At 39.5% G+C, this 16,068-nt stretch overlaps 1 long non-coding RNA gene across 1 annotated transcript in view; it reads left to right on the top strand.

The window, feature by feature from the left end:
* LOC126640226 (uncharacterized) overlaps window positions 1-15,021 on the top strand; it is a 45,966-nt gene extending 30,945 nt beyond the window's left edge. Inside the window, exons 2-5 of the long non-coding RNA XR_007628957.1 lie at window positions 9,137-9,322; window positions 12,271-12,369; window positions 13,194-13,265; window positions 14,898-15,021. This is a non-coding gene — a long non-coding RNA (uncharacterized LOC126640226). The remainder of the gene's footprint in view (window positions 1-9,136; window positions 9,323-12,270; window positions 12,370-13,193; window positions 13,266-14,897) is intronic.
* The last annotated feature ends 1,047 nt before the right edge of the window (window positions 15,022-16,068 follow it).

The following is a 16,068-nucleotide window of genomic DNA, read 5'->3' as shown; positions in this document are numbered from 1 at the left end:
CAGCACTTCATTTCAATCTGCTTTATAAATTAGATTAGAAGTCAGTTTCCAATACTTCATCCTGGATAGCAAGGAAGGGAGAACTTTACAGGGGTGGAATTATGAGATATTGCTGCCAACAGATCCTTTTATCATTTAACACTGCTGCCATAGGTTAAATATGAGCTACTGTTCATATTAACTAATAGCTATTATACTGAAAACTGACACAGGGATTCCAGCTAATGCACCATGAACCTGGTTCACACACACTGCATCATATTAACTATTATTTGCACATATGGATGGAAAGGAGTTTTGAGTCACTTGGGATATATGGCAAATTAGCATTTTATATCATATTAATGAAGTGCTAATTGCTCCTTGCAACCTTTTTTTGTGCAAATTGAATGGGTCCTATTTGCATTGTCATGTAACTGCTGTATTACCTTGCAGCACTTTCATTAGGATGAGGCAACACAGAGTTCATCAAGGAAAAAATATTAGTAATTGTGAGATAATGAGTTATGAAACCAATATTGTTTGAAGTAGAGCAGACGTACTGCAGTTGACTTTGGTTTAACTTGGGAATAATTCTATTAATAGGTTTTATAAAATATCTTTCCTTTTGCATATATTAAACTGACATCTTTAAAAACAGAGCTCGCTGCTCCAATATTTTCTCTTTCAGTTCCTGTTTGTCAGGGTGTTTTGCATCTTCTAATGGAACATGAAACATAGCAAAAAATAATAAATAAGGGAGTAGTTTATTGCTGGCCATTTGTCTCTAAAACTAATCACAAGTCTGGAGCTATTTGAAATTGTAGAATTGTGAAATAGGAAATCAGAAAGTATCTCTAAAGATATTGAATTTACAGGTGTCCATGACCAGCAGTCAAGTCTGGAAAACAATTTAAGAAATGTTGAAGATGTTACAGTCCTAATAATTTGCAGAATCTTGTTAACTATCACAGATGCGGTTCTCCATAAATGTGAAATATAGCATGTGATACTTTCAACTAGGACAGATATTTTAGAGGAGAGGGATAGGTGGAAAAAATGAGGCAAAAAAAATTGAAAGGTACTTTCATGCTAACTCAGGGATGTTTCCATGATTGTGGAGGAAGCATGATTAATTTCTGAAGCCTTTGTGGGAAAGGCACCCAGACAAAATTACATAAATCTATATTAGAGGATTTAAATGCTTTTACCAAGAAAAAAGTGATCTGAATTTTAGGTAGCAGAGCCCTTTGCCAGTCAATTCATCCAGATTTAGGACCCGCACCTTTCTTTTTTAGTGAAGTATTGGATACAGACAGATTGCAAGTTACAGCCGAAGGCAGTGTGACAGCTTTATTGCCGTTGCATGGGCAACATGTTGTCTTTGGGAAATAGGCTGTGGACTTTCAGAAAGGTATGCACAAAGAAATGCTTTCAGATATTTGTATTATTAAAACAAAGCTTGTTAATACAGATTGACTAATTCTTTTATTCTTTCTCTTTTGGCTGTGTATGCAGACACATTTGTGTAAAAAAAACTTATGTGTTTATCAAAAAGATCATCTCATTTTGAGAGTCAACTGAATGAAGAAACTCTACATAATTTAGTCTGTCACTGAATGTATTCTCAAGTGTCTGCAGGGGTGGCGAGTTAGGACCTCAAACAGACATCCTGAATACAGAAACAACTGCGCAGAGCCTTGTCCCAGGTAGGCATGAAACAATGCAGCAAAGAAAGAGCTTCTTACTGAGCTAGACTTAAGACTGTTTCCAAACAAGCACAAACAGTTCAGCATATTTTTCAGACCTGAAGTCTAGATAGGGACATTTGCAAATTGTTTTGTTTTGCCCTGTAATCCTGGCTTACCTGGTGTAAAAAATGTAGATTGTCTGGATTTCATTTGTATTCTGCTCACTCAAGGGCCAAACCAGAAATACTTGAATATGGTGCTACTTGCATCCAATTTGTTCTGAACCAAAGCAACTGTATTGGTGAGCTGAACAAAACTGTCTGTATGACCATATCTACTTCTTGCCTTTACAAAATGCTTTCCACACTGTCTCTGTAAGCTTAGACTTGCTGAAGTCTCTATGGCAAAAAATATTTTCTCTATGGGAGACTACACTAAAAGGTTGTGAGGACCTTCTACTGTGAGAACCTTATGAGAACAAACATTATTTTATTGGTAAAGTCTGAGTGCATCAGCAAAGTCTTACCTGACAGCACTGTACAGACTTGCTGCATTGTGTTTGTCAGAGTTGAAGTTTTAATGGGCTGGTGAGTTATCACAATAAATGTGGACCCTGGGGGGAATTGTTTACTGTGTGTAAGAAGATGAGGAGATCCTGGGTGTGGACAGGAGAAAAGGGAGATATGGCAACCTCAAGAATTTTATGGGTTTATGTTAAACAAACAGCTGCAGTAATATCAGGAGGTTATCAGGAGCCTGAGGAGATTCAAGAACAAAGATCTGGTAGAGCGATAGAGGGAATCAGATGCCCAAACATTCTTCCCTACTCACAGGTAGGACTGCATTGATATATTCCTCTGCTAGTCCAAATGAGTCTGGGAGAGGAGCTGAGCAGAAAGGGGAAGTTTTGGTAAATGAGGAAGGCTGCTTCTTGCTGCATAAGCCACTTCCTCTGTTACGTGCTCATCTCTTTTCCAGGCATTGCTGACCAGAGTCCTTGCTGAGCTCCAGAAACTTGCACTGTGCTATGTAGCTGTTAAGCTCTAGTTAGAGTGTAAGTGTAACTTTAACTCCTAGCTACCAAAAGTCAGTAATGTTTGACACAGTGTTCAGTGGCCTGTGAGAAATTAATTCAATTTCATTAAGATTCCCTGCAGTTAGTTTACCTGGTTGGAAAAGCACTCCTGATTTCCTCAATTGGCACAGATTTTTTGCTGTGCCTACAGAAGTAAAGGACTCTGAGTGAGTGTGAAGGAAAGCCAGCAAATCTGTGCCAGAGTGGGGAGTACTTCAAATCAGGCTTGGAGAAACCTTGTTACAATGGCATGGAGACTTCATTTCTGTTGCTGAGATCTGTATCTCTTATTTGTCTTAAAAAGGAAAAAAAAAAATTGAAAAAGAACACTTCCTTCTATGGACTGATGAGTAAGAAGCTTTTCAGACACCTAAAATGAGTAATGTGAGAAATTAATAGTTTGGAGTCCAAAGCAAAGTTTGTGTGACCTCAGAAAGGGAGGGAGAGAGAGAGTCTTTAAGGGAATGACAAGAATCTAAAAATATTGATTTCAATTTACCATGGGAGGGAGCAGGAGAAACAAGCCATTGGAACAAGTTCCTGAAGCTTCACACTAGCTGGAATGTCTAACAGCAGAGTGAAAACAAACATTTCAATAAGGTTTACCTTCTCAGGAAAGATCAAGTCCAGCCCTTCATCTCACACTCTGTCATTGGCAGCCTCTGGTCCTATTTGAAACAAAAAAGAAGGCAGAACTTTTTGTGCTAATGGAAAAGAAGGAAAAAACTATGAAAGAAGTTTTACATTGTGGGGGGGATTTCAGGCTTCAACAGGATCCTGCTTGTACACTCCTGAAGGACTGTGCTCAGCCTCTGGGGCTGGGGGGAGAAGAGGGTACAGCTGCACTCTGTGCAGAAACCCAAGGCTGCTCTCTGCCTTCAATCCAACCTCTTCTAGGGGTGCCTGCATCAGGTAGCCCTTTGCCTTTCTCCAAATTCAGAATCCTCATTGTAGATATCGGGAGGCATCCTGAGCCTGCATGATTTGATTCTGTGTTTTGTGTGATTTCAATCCAGTCTCTAGCTCAAGAAAGTTATTCCTGAGTTGGGAGCCCCAGTAAACCCTGCCCCAGATGGCCCACATTTCCCCTGGGGGAAGGGCACAGTGTGTACATGTGTCTCCAACTGGTCAGCAAGAAGGAAGCTTTGATATTTGACATGACTTTTTTCCCATTAATACAGAGTTCAACGAAAATCATGGTCTCTACAGCTTGGGATCTTTGAGAATAATGGAATGACTAAGATAATGACTAAGAGGATAAATTGAAATTTGGAAATGGAAATGACTTAAAATCAATGGATCTGAAGGTGATGGGGCTATTGACATGAGATGAACTTTCTTGTGACCTATATGCATGCAAAGATTGACACCTATACAGGATCAAAGGAGCTTATGAAAGGCTAGAGTACATGAGAGGAAATTGAAAATGTATAGGTTGTTGATCTCAAGAGTGGCTTTTATTAGTTATTGTACATAATAAGTGTTGTGTCAGAAATGAAAGGGATTAACTCTCACTCAAGGTACTGCACCTGAGCAAATATTGTCTTGCCTGGGTGAAATTTGTGCCAACACAAAGAAGATTTGGTATGAGGCTATGTACTGCTTAAGTGTCACTTAAGTCTCTGAAATGAGGATTATGCAGGATTTTAGTGGTACAAAAATATAAGGGCAAATTTCAACCCTTATATTGCTACAACATGTATCCTTGGGGCTCCTGGAGTAATGTAGAGTCTCACCAGGACATATCAAAGCAGTTGGAAAGTGCTTTTTCTGCAGACTGCCTACTTTCTGGATTTGGGAGTTTCTCATGTAACTGAACTGAAGCTCTGAAGTGCCCTTAGAGAGAATCTAACTGGATAAGTGAGTTTTAATGGCTGAATGTTTTATTCTCTGCTGTATTTTCCAATGGTTCAAATGCTTTGGTCTATGTGAGCAAGTAGAGGAATATTTTGCTGAGGTCAGTAGATTTTTCTGAGAAATACTGTAAATGTTGAGACTGCAGTTGACAGTGTGAATAGAAAACTCAAAGTTTCAGACTAAAAGTAACAAACATTTTCAGACCAGAGGACAAAAATTCTAAGTCTGGAGGACAAAGGAAATGCTTTTCATGCTGAATCCTTCTGTCTAGATCTGCTTTCAGCAGATGACACCCACCTTTCAATCGCACTCTTGCATCTGTGCCCCGTTTGCACACCTCTTGCTAAATATTTTCCTGTCTGTGGAAGAATGGTGAAATGGTTTCACAAGAACACAGACCATTTACTTGACAGCCGTTCCCATATTTAATTGTCTGTCTTCAGTGATAAGGCGTGCCTATGTAAGCTGGACTGTAAACACCGAAGGGTAAGGACTAGGTTATATTCTTGTACACACAGTATTTTCAGAAAAACTTTTCCTATTTTTTGAGTGGATTCCCATATTTATTATGTCTACCGTTTACCCTACCACAACATAGGCTAAGGGGAAAGGAAATGGGGAACCTCATGATGTCTTTCTGCCCCTCCTGTGTATTAACCTGTTTCCAGGGATACCTTGTAGTGATGCCTCTGTTTTTTAACGTGTATGTTCCAAGACATGGATTTCACCAACGGAGAGTGAGAGGCTTTGGGACACTGTCGTATAAAACTGTTCCTTTGGAGAGGATGTTTGAAGCTGTGTTGAAAATGTAATGTTTTTGAGGGGCTTGTGTCACTTGCTGCCCTCCCTATCATAACAATCACTGCCCACATCATAACAACATTTTCTTCCCCACAAGGCTGGTATTGATCACTGAACCCTGGCTATATGGTTGCTTACTAGAGTTACTGGTTAGTCTGAAGGATCATTTTACATGGTTTTAGGGTTTTTTCCCCATTTTTTTCTTAAATTTTTTGTGACTCAAATGTATTCTGTTAGTTTCATTTGTCCTGCACTCTCCTCCTCCTCTTTCCTTATTTAATTTGATCTACACATATGATTGTAAATGTTGAATTTTTATATCTTGTATTGATATAGTGGTTGTGTTCTGATCTGAAGGTGATTAGTAATACGAGGAAGCCAGATCAATGCTCGTTTAGGTAAAATGATCACAGATCTTTCCCTAGTAGCATGCATGGTTCCCTACCTTCCTGTCAGTCTCCATACAGCACTGGAGCCAAGATTATTCTTCCTGGTGAAAGGAAATCTAATTTACTAGGTTTAAATAGTACTGCAATCAGCATGTTTATAGCAAGTGGTAATTATATCGAGGTTTTTGTTGATAAATTGATCCCATCCTACTCCTGAATATCTTTGGATATTGTGTTTCTTGTGTTGCCCTGGTCAGTACTTAGTGATCCCAACTAGATCACAACTGCTTTTCTTCACAGCCTTTGCTGGCAAAACCTTGAGCTTGTATTTTGCTCTTTTGAGTAGCTGGTAGTCCATAGCAACAATATGTACAAGTGAGAATGAATGGAGCTGCTTTGCACCCCAAGAACCCTATATACTTCTCTGACATATGAGGGAGCCATAGGGTGGTGATGGGCTCCTCTGTCCTTCATCTAATATTTACCCACCATAGGAACACTAGAAATCAGGTCATTGTCCTCACAGGACACCATTTTGCAGATGAAGAAATTTTTGGCAGAACAGAGTCAAATAACATAGCATTCCTCTAATATATATCAGATGGTGATATATAGAAATGGGAATTTTGTGGTTTAGTACTGTATACCTCCTTCTCAAGTTTGGCTAAAGACTTTGCATTCTTCTTGATTTCTGTCCTAGTCAGAATTGCTGTCATGTGCTCCAAATTAATTTCTATAAATTTTCCCTAATTTCCCAAATAAAAACACTGGATCACATTTTTGTCATGTTTACAATGTACATGGAGGTGAGGGGAAATCTCAGAGGAGTCAGGTCATGGATGTTTAAACTTGCACCTGCACAGCTGTGACTGAGCCGTGAGTAAGCACAGAGCAAGCAAGAACTTTTCTGTGCTAGGTGTGTTTCTAGGGAGTCTTTCCTTTCCATGGTCAACAAAAAGTTTTGGAAAGCAGGATGGTTTTCCCTTGGTATGTTTTTGATACTTCAAGGCAAAAGTAAGGGAATAGCCATTTCTTTATTATTAGTGGGGAAAATGCATTTAGATTTCTGACCAGCTTTGTCCCACCTTGAAGAGAAAGGAAGAGGAGAAGAAAAAAAGGGGAAGACAGAGAGAGAGCATCAGAAGTTTTTCTGTCTTATTTATTTCTAGAAAAAACATCACTAGTGAGCTTATTAGTATGGCATTTTCAGTGGAAATACAGTATTTCTGCTGGACAAAATGCAAGAATGTTTTATCTCATGGAATTTCCCACTCAGGAATGGAACAATTCTTCATACTGCCACAACTGCCTCAGCTCCTAATATGGATTTAGCAAGTAGCTCAGAAATACCCATTAGGACCCAAAGACACAGTTGCTATGGTGGTTTTTCAAAACCTTAAAGGGGTATAATAAAAAAAGTCAGGAAAAAACCTTTACTGTAAAAATTGTTGGTTGCAAAATAGGAAGGATCCTGCATTTTGCTGCTGAGTTACTAGCTGTTTGTTTTGATTTCTGCCACAGCAGGTTCTGCCTTGAATGCGCTATGAAATTTATTTTTATTTTGTTTTGTGTGCACTGAGCCCAAGCAAAAGCCTTCTGTGAGGATGTCAGTGCCATTTTGCTCTCAGAGATTGTAGCTTTCAACTTGATGCTGTCGTGTAATGACACTATTCTTGTTCATCCTTGTTTTGATGGTCTTTTGATGTGTCTTCTGAATGAATGGGTTTGGTCCTTGTTTGTAATTCAAATTGCTGAAGCCTATTTTCACTGACTTTTTAATTGTGCAGCATTTAAATCCAGAGTTCATTTTCTTTGAGAAGAATCCTCAGAAGACTATTAAATACCAGGAGACAACTTTTGGTTCAGGAAGTCTCTAAGTCAAAAGTACTGCAGGAGTACTAAGAAGGTATCACTGCATGCTTACTCTGATACACTTTTTCCTAAGTTTGTGTAATTGGTTAGTGATGGAGGAGTGATGGATACACAGTCTCACCTGGTACAGCTCCTTTATATCCCTAAACACAAAAAATGTGTGCATGTCTTCAGTCTTCATGTCTTTTTTCGGTCTCACTTCCTGCGTTTTCTACTATGCAACTGGGCATTACTTTTGAAAAGGTGAGCATGTTTTAGGGTAATATCCTAGCAGAAGTCCCAGACTTGTGTCAGTTACCAGGAGCAGTGGCATGTGGTGACCTGTGGTTTGACTGTTGGCACACTCCATTGCGTGTTTCTACCCGTGCCAGCAGCACTCTGTCGTGGTGCCTGGATAGAGGTTAGGGCAGCAGTGTGAGCCAGTGACTATTCCAAGCAGGCAGATATGGATGAGAATGCCTCTTTGGGGAGTGAGCAGAAGGACAGAATTTAGCCATATGGACATGGACTGTGCCATAAAACTTGTGCTCAGGGGCAGGGACTTGGCCCTGAACTGCTGTATTTTCTATTCCAAGGCAGGCCTGTTGATTTCTGTGCCACAGTGCCAGACCCTAAGACAGAATGCATTTACAGCTCTCTGTATACAGGACGTAATTTTAATGCTTGGCTCTTGCTGCAAAAAATGTCACAGTGAACTTCAAGAGGATTGTTTATGTCCCCAGAACCTTAAGCTAGAATAATGACTGTAATTTATTTATGCACATTTTGACAGCTTGTTATGTTTTATTCCGTAAAGCTAAATGTGGTCTCAACACCTTGGAGTTATTGCTACCGAGTAATGATGCCAGGGAGATATAGGGATTTTTGTCTCTGAGCAGAGATCTTTTCCATTCTGTAAGGATTTGGAACCACTGTCCTTGTGTCTGCATATCTGTTTGAGAACGTATGGTGAAACTGAGGGGTAAAGTGTCCTAGCTGCATAACTGAGTAGGAACAGATCGACTACATCAACACTGAGTGCTTGAATAACCCAGAAACCAATGACCTTAGCGTGGGATCTGTCACCCTCAGACAAGAGATGGGGAGCTCTGTCCTAGGGTAGAGACCTGTAAATGCTTGCTTGCTCTCTAATATTAGACACAATTTGTTTTAGGTCTGCTGAACAATACATCTGTCTCTTTCTCCGTGTGGGTCTGGAAGACAGACCCCTTCTGGTCTGAGAGGGTTGTTTCATTTCTGGGTGTGATTTATGTACACATGATGTTTCCAGTTTCTAATATAATGTATTGTTTGATAATGTATTTACAGCTTATTGGGGAGTTCGTAGGAGCATTGAATAATTTTATAAACCAATAGAATATTATATTAATAGGTTGAAAGCAGGAGTTTAAATTAAAACAAAAGAAAACAAAACCAGAGCACTAGTCATTGGATTCTGTGTGATTTTGAGTTTCTTTTTCTGTTATCTACAGCAATATCTATACTATTAAAAAAAAAAAAAAAGCTATGAGGAAGCATTCCCAAGCACTGCATTGTCTACAATCAAAGTGTTGGAAGACTCCCCAGCAGACTTGAGACCTGGACCAACCAGATTTCTCCCAAATAATTTAGAGGTACAATTCAGGGATTAACTCCAACCCAGGATCCATTCTGAACAGGTACCTGACTATTTAGTTTTGGAGCCTATGAGGGTTAAATAATATGAATAAGTAATATTTGCAACCAGTAACTATAATCCCAAAGAACTGTCCCAGGCTTGTTCAATTGTCTAGTGCAGATACAGCTAATGTAAGCTTAATTCTATAGCATACACATTTGGAAGCAGTGTTGAAATGGGGAAGGGGAGAAAGAATGTGTTTAACCTAATCCAGGATATGTGGGGATGACAGAAATCACATTAACACAGACTCTTAATTCTTTGCTGAATATCTTCTATTGGCTCTTAGCAGTAGTAGCACAAGAAAAATAACATTCATGATGGGCCAGTGTGGATCCCTGGAGTCTTGGTAGGGACTGCTGAGAGACAAAGCTCTAAATATGTCATGATGGACTGAAAAAGAAAAGGTACCATGCTAAGGGGAACTCAGAGCGTAAGCATTGGTTCATATTCCCCAACCTGAGTTGAGGGAGGACAGGACAGGACAGACTGATAATTGCCTTTGGGCTTCAGTCTGTGTTTTAACGCATTATTTTTTTTAAACTTTCTCTTAACTGACTACTCCAACAGCACAGTTTCCAGGACCAAGTTTTTTTACAGACCACATGGAGAACACAAATAGTTACTGCTTCAGAAACAACAGGAGAATGTTACTCTGCTGTTGATACAGATGCACTGATGTGAATGATCCTATTACCAGTCAGTTACTAACTCCTTAATTAAAGATTTAACTAGGTTCATAATCCAAGAGAGAGCTATGGCCACACTGGGATTCAGATGCAAATCATTCACCATCAAATTCTAGTGGGACAAGTTTGGTTTTCTCACTCCTGTTCTGAGGGACATCTGTTAATGATCAAAGTCAATGTGAAAATTGACCACCTTTGCAATCCAAGCAGGGAGATCTTCTTGAACATGGAGAGTGAGCTGAATTCCTACCTTGTTTGAGTTGGCACTTCATATCAGGATTTGAATCTCATATTGTGCATGTCTTGCAGGGATGTCAGGTTTATCAGGATGGCACTCACATATTGTTCTGTGATCACTGTGACAGTTCCCTGGTCTCTAAAGAAATTTCCTGGAAAAATAATGTGAAAATTGTGAGTGCTAGTCAGTGATTTATGGCATTTTAAGTAATCAAATGCAGCTGAAAATATTGATATGCAAGAACTTGGACCAAATCTTGGCTATAACCTTATGTGTAAACTGTATAAGAGTATGGCATGCTCCACTGTTCTCCACTGTGCCAGTTGGTTTTCTTTCCTGAAATGGTTGCAATTCCTGTTGTTAGCAGAGGCAAAACTTGAAGACTGTTAAAGAAATGAGCCATTGGGTTTTTTTGTTTGTTTGTTTGTTTTGTTTTGTTTTGTTTTGTTTTCAGAAGTGGCTGATCCTGACATATAGTAAAGAATGCACAGCCTATGTCTTCTTACGGCCTTGCCCTGGACTCTGTTTCATCTTGAAAAATACTCATAGCTAGTGTCTGTTGTGTCCTCTTTTCAGACAGGAGATACTGGCAACAAGAAGTAGCTGGTGGAGTTCTGACAGCAGGTGTTTCATTTTATTTGGCTGCTATAGGGGTTTTTGTTATACTAGCATGATTTTTTTTTCTTGTCTGTGAATTTGTGTGAAAATGAGTTATGGAGCTGAGGCCTGGACTGCATTAGGAAGTTGCTGTGCTTTAAATTAATTCTCTATACAGTCAAATGTGACCTTTGGATATTTGGAAAGGCCAACCACCAAATCCTTTCCTGTTTTCATATACTATGGACAGGGATTCTCATCTTCACGCTTGTGTTCCAGAGAGATTGACCCTACAGGACAATGGAGTGGTTAGTTTTCTGGCAGATACATTGTGACAAACTTGAAAGCTCATCTTCTTTTATAACTTTTCCATTAATTTTGTAGCTAGACAGGTAAAAATAAGCTACTTTCTGGACACTCTAGTCTCTTGCCCATCAGGTTATGTACCTGGGCATACTGAGCTACAGCCCTCAGTAACTTCTAGCATTTTGCAGTGTATGGACATATGTAAGAAGGACATTGTGACTTTGTGTGACCTTTGTAAGGAGTTGGCACAAGGTTATGTTGTTTAATTTGGGCTATATTTTTGTTAGCTTTTACACCTATGGAATGGTGTCTTCCTCTGCAATAATCTCACCTATATAGTAGTGTCAGAATCTGTCCTACCAGCTGGAGTGAGCTATTCTACACTATATCTGATATTCTTTCCTTTTTATCTGTTGAGATAGAGTGCTTTGCTGTATATCCTGATATCCCATGGCTTTCCTTTTGGAGCTCTGTTCACACATCTTGATTCCATCTGTACACTTGAAGAGGCCCGTTAGGTGGAAGATGTATCTGTCAAACACATGTAGATTCTGGACAGCAGCCCTTTACGGGTCACGCCTTGAAACATTACTAATTTGATTTCAAAGGGAGCTATTACAAAATGCCTTTTGTGTTGTTAGGCCTCAAGAGAAGCACCCCAGTTGGACACAGTGAAATGCTGCGTTTGCTATAGCCATGACGCTTCTCGTTGGAACAGATATGAGAATCAGTCATGTCTTTGTCTGGTAGCACTGTACCTCTTCAGGAGGAGTCCCCTGATGTGAGAGGGGGACGGCTGAATGTGTGTTAAAAGGTCCAGGGGACAGAATCTTAGTGATCCACAGCATCCATCAGATGCTGTCTAAAGCTGTTGAACAACCTCAGGAAATGAGTGGAAATCTGACTCTTGTCTGACTGTCCTGAGTCCTGAGAATGGCACGGTGGGTGCAAGAGGGTTGATGTACACATCTGTGCACTCCGTGGCAGTGCTTTGAAGATTTGAGTTGCAGCCTGTGGATTTTTATGATGCAGTCATGTGCATTTTTAAGACTAAGAATTAGACACCTTTGTGCTTGAAGTTAAGCATGACTGTGACTCATTCATCTGTCACTCTTGCAGACTTGGTGTGAGAACCATATGGATGGGAAGAAATAACCTAGACCCAAATTTACGTATTGCAAAACAGGAGGCCAAACACTGAAACAGCATCTAACAAAAGTGAGTACTTGGTCGAAGTTTCCACTTCTATTTGGTCAGATTTCCAACATAAATTAAATCATTGTCTCAAAGTAGTGGCTTTTCGCCCTGGGAAGCTGTGAATCTTCCCCCACAACCAATTGACTATTTGCAGTTAGTTACAGTTGCTCGTAGGCTGCACAATCTCTGAGCACATTAGAGCAGTAGTAGTAACCTGACTGGCATTTGTAAACGGGGAATGCTTGGGACTTCATAATACTCTAACTCAGTGCAGTAGTGTGCCAAAATAAAGGTCATTTCAATTTCGTATTAGGTCACACACTTTTGAAGTGACATGTGTTTAATGATTTTTCTCCAGTAAATGAACGATAGCAAGTATTACACTAATAGGCTTTGATAATATGCCCACAAAAAAGACAAAATCTTTTCAAAAACATTAAACTGATATTTTACCCAAAAAAAAAACCAAACCCAAAACAGAACAAAGATTCAAACTCCTGCCCAAAGCTTCTGTAATAAAGAAAATTAGACTTTTTGAGCCTTTCCAGATGATAGTTTGCAGAAGTTTCGCTGTAACATATTTATGTGTCCGTCACTACAGAGATTGAGGCTGATCTTCTGATAAGGATGAAAGAGAATGAAGGGTGCAAGTTGAGCTTGTCACAGAGGCTGTATCACAAACCCCATAACAGGACCACTAGAGGAGTGAAAAACTGACCCTTACGTGTATGTAGCCTATAACTGTGCATAGAAAGTACTTCCTGTCTTGTTATGTACTAAAGCCTTCTTGTCTTCCTACTCTGCCCAGTACTCCAACTGGTCATTCCCTGTTATCTTTCTGTCAGGCTATAGGCCCAAACAGGCACAAACTGGAACACAGGAGGTGCTATCTGAATATCAGGAAACACTTTTTCATGGTAAGTGAGGTCAAACACTGTTGCAGGTTGCCCAGGGAGCCTGTGAAGTCTCCATCCTTGGAGATGCTCAAAAGCCATCTAGACATGGTCCTGGGCAACTTGCTTCAGGTAACCCTGCTTGAACAAGGTGTGTTCAGATGACCCCCAGAGTTCCCTTCCAATCTCAACCATTCTATGACTGATTCTATGGCTGTTTGATCAGGGCTACTGACATCTTCTTTCTTATTCAAAGGTCTAAAGGTGTTGAACAAAATCCATTACCCAGTCTTGGTTTTTGAAATGTTGCTTCTTATGTCAGCAGTGGCTTGTGTGCCGTAATTAAAAAATTAACAGTTCCTTCAGCACAGAATATGAGAGAGAACTGTTTTGATTCTTGATGTTGTAGCTTTTGAATGTGCAGGAGAAACTGTTGCATTGAGCTGTTGCATTCACTCTTAGGAGGACATGTGAAGACTGTAGGAGGTAGGCTGAACAGTAATAAATGGCTGGTAGTGTGAACACTGGTGATGTACACGTTTCAGCAGTTTTTAACAAAGCTTATACCAGTTGAGGTTTGCAAAAGTTGCTTCTTAATATTCTTTAGTAGTCAGGGAATGAACTGTCTCTTGAACTGGTCACACACTAAGTCATGTCTTCTTTTTGGTCATTAGTCCCACTGAAATCAAACTGATGGTAAACTGTGAACACAGAAGTCAATACTGTATACAAAATAAAGTATGCATCTTCTTGTACCTCCTGTCTACCCCCACTGAGCAATAGGAATAGAAAGAGATCAGGACTGGTTTCCTGTCAAAATGTGGTATTAGGCTATAATCCTAGAATGAAACAGCTAAAGTAATTCCAATTAATTTCCTTTGGAGACACATTTTTTTGAATGGCACTTTAGGTGCGCAAACTGCAAGAAGGCTGCAGTGCTGTATACAGATGATAAATCTTTCTATGTTGTTCAGCTAATCAATTGCTGTTTTTGGGTCAATGGTTATATGACATTATTTAACAGAGGACAGCTAAGTCCATATAAATAATTTAAAAAGCAGAAAGAGATCATGTACTTGCTGTCTTAAACAATATGATGCAATTTAATAATAAACCATTCAGTACCACTCTCAATTGTTCTTACAACCTGTCCTACAATGTTTTACTATCAATTATTATACCAAATATAATATGATATTCCTATTTTTCCAGTGCATGAGCATGAGCATTTGCATGAGCTTCCATGATAAAAATGTTTGGCTTAAAAATTATTTCAACAAATTTTGAATTGTTTCTAGTCATATCAAATTCAATGCCAAAAGATAAACAAAATGGTTTCAGGAATACTTTCGATACTGTGCTTAATGAATTCATAGTAATAGGAAACTAAAATTATCTTTTGAATGCATGTGCCTTGGAACTGAGTAATGTCTTAAGACAAAAAAATACTGTGTCTTTGCTGCTTTTTGACTGATACAATGCCCAACAATATTGGTAGAAATTCTTTTCTGAGCAGAGATAGCAGGAGGGCACTGCAGTTGTCTTCCTTTGCCATGATTCCTGTATAGCTGCACGTGCATTGTGTCACTGGTTTTAATAATCAGCCCTGTTACCTGTCAGGGTAAGTTTTCCTTCAGATCCCCTTTTGCATTTCAGGTAGACGCTGCCATCGTGGTGTTTCTGTGCCGGGTACTGCGGCTGCTCAACCCCCGGCACTGGGACACATGCACTCGGATGAGGGGCTGAGACATGTGGAACTGTGCAAGGGCTGGTGCCAGGGATGTCAGAGCCAGTAACAGCCTGGCATTATGGGCTTGAGGGAAACCACCCCCTGGGACTGCAGCTGTGCTGCGGGACTGAAGACAGGTTGTGTTGCAGACGTACAGTAATGCTTAAAGGCTGACTGTGCTGTCAGAGCATCATGTCTCGTGTTTCACAAGAGAATCGTATGCAGTCTTTGGGCCTTTCATGTCTTGTTTTATCCTGAGACCCATCTCCTTTTGAAAAGACATTAAAAGGGGTCTAGTATGTAGGATTTTTTTCCTAGTAGAAGAGAAATTTTTCAGACTTTGCGTGACAATTGTTGGAAAGAGGGGCAACACTGTTACATAAATTTGAAGCATGAGAAATGCCAAATATATTCTGTAAATGATGTTTGTTTGAATGAGTGATCACAATCAAACAATACATCTTAATTGTTTTCTTTTCTTTAGAATAATCTCGCAGTCTTGCAAAAAGTAACAAGAACACCATGAAAACAGTCTCCAAACTTCATTGTTGTAGTTAAGACTTTAGTGAGAATATGTGCAAACAGTTACTGTCATAAAATCAAAGTTACTGCATCTGTAATAACCACAGCTTTGCCACTTTGCCAAAAATGAAGAGCTTCTATATCTATACAAATGGTTTAAAAGACCAGTGGTGGGAAATTCTTTTAATTACTTGCCTGTAAAAATACGAGTCACTTGCCAAAAAAAGAAAGTGTGAATTCTCTCTGTCGTTACTATTGACTTATGCTGCTACATAGAACTACTTCTGAGTTGACACTTTATAATAAAAATTGATTTTTTTGGGGGGAACTCCCAAAACTTTCTAGTTTGCATTAGAGCTCTGTTGTCCTCTGAGTGCATCCTCTCCTCGTTAGTGTTTTTTTTTAATTCCATGGTGCAATGTGCTACCCCTGGAACAAATGTGTATTTCTCAGTGGAACTTCCCATGCTGGTAGGGTTGGAGAAAAGGCAGTGCACAATCCTGCTGGCTTGATTTACATCTACATCTTGATTTACAGCACTGGGATACACATCTAAAAAAGTAATACAGGTGGTAT

This window comes from Myiozetetes cayanensis, unplaced genomic scaffold (genome assembly GCF_022539395.1).
Source record: "Myiozetetes cayanensis isolate MyiCay16 unplaced genomic scaffold, myiCay2020 scf2-11, whole genome shotgun sequence".
NCBI classification, from domain to species: Eukaryota; Metazoa; Chordata; class Aves; order Passeriformes; family Tyrannidae; genus Myiozetetes; species Myiozetetes cayanensis.
The sequence above is the reverse complement of the archived record's forward strand: the minus strand, read 5'-3'. Positions and strand labels throughout refer to the sequence as shown.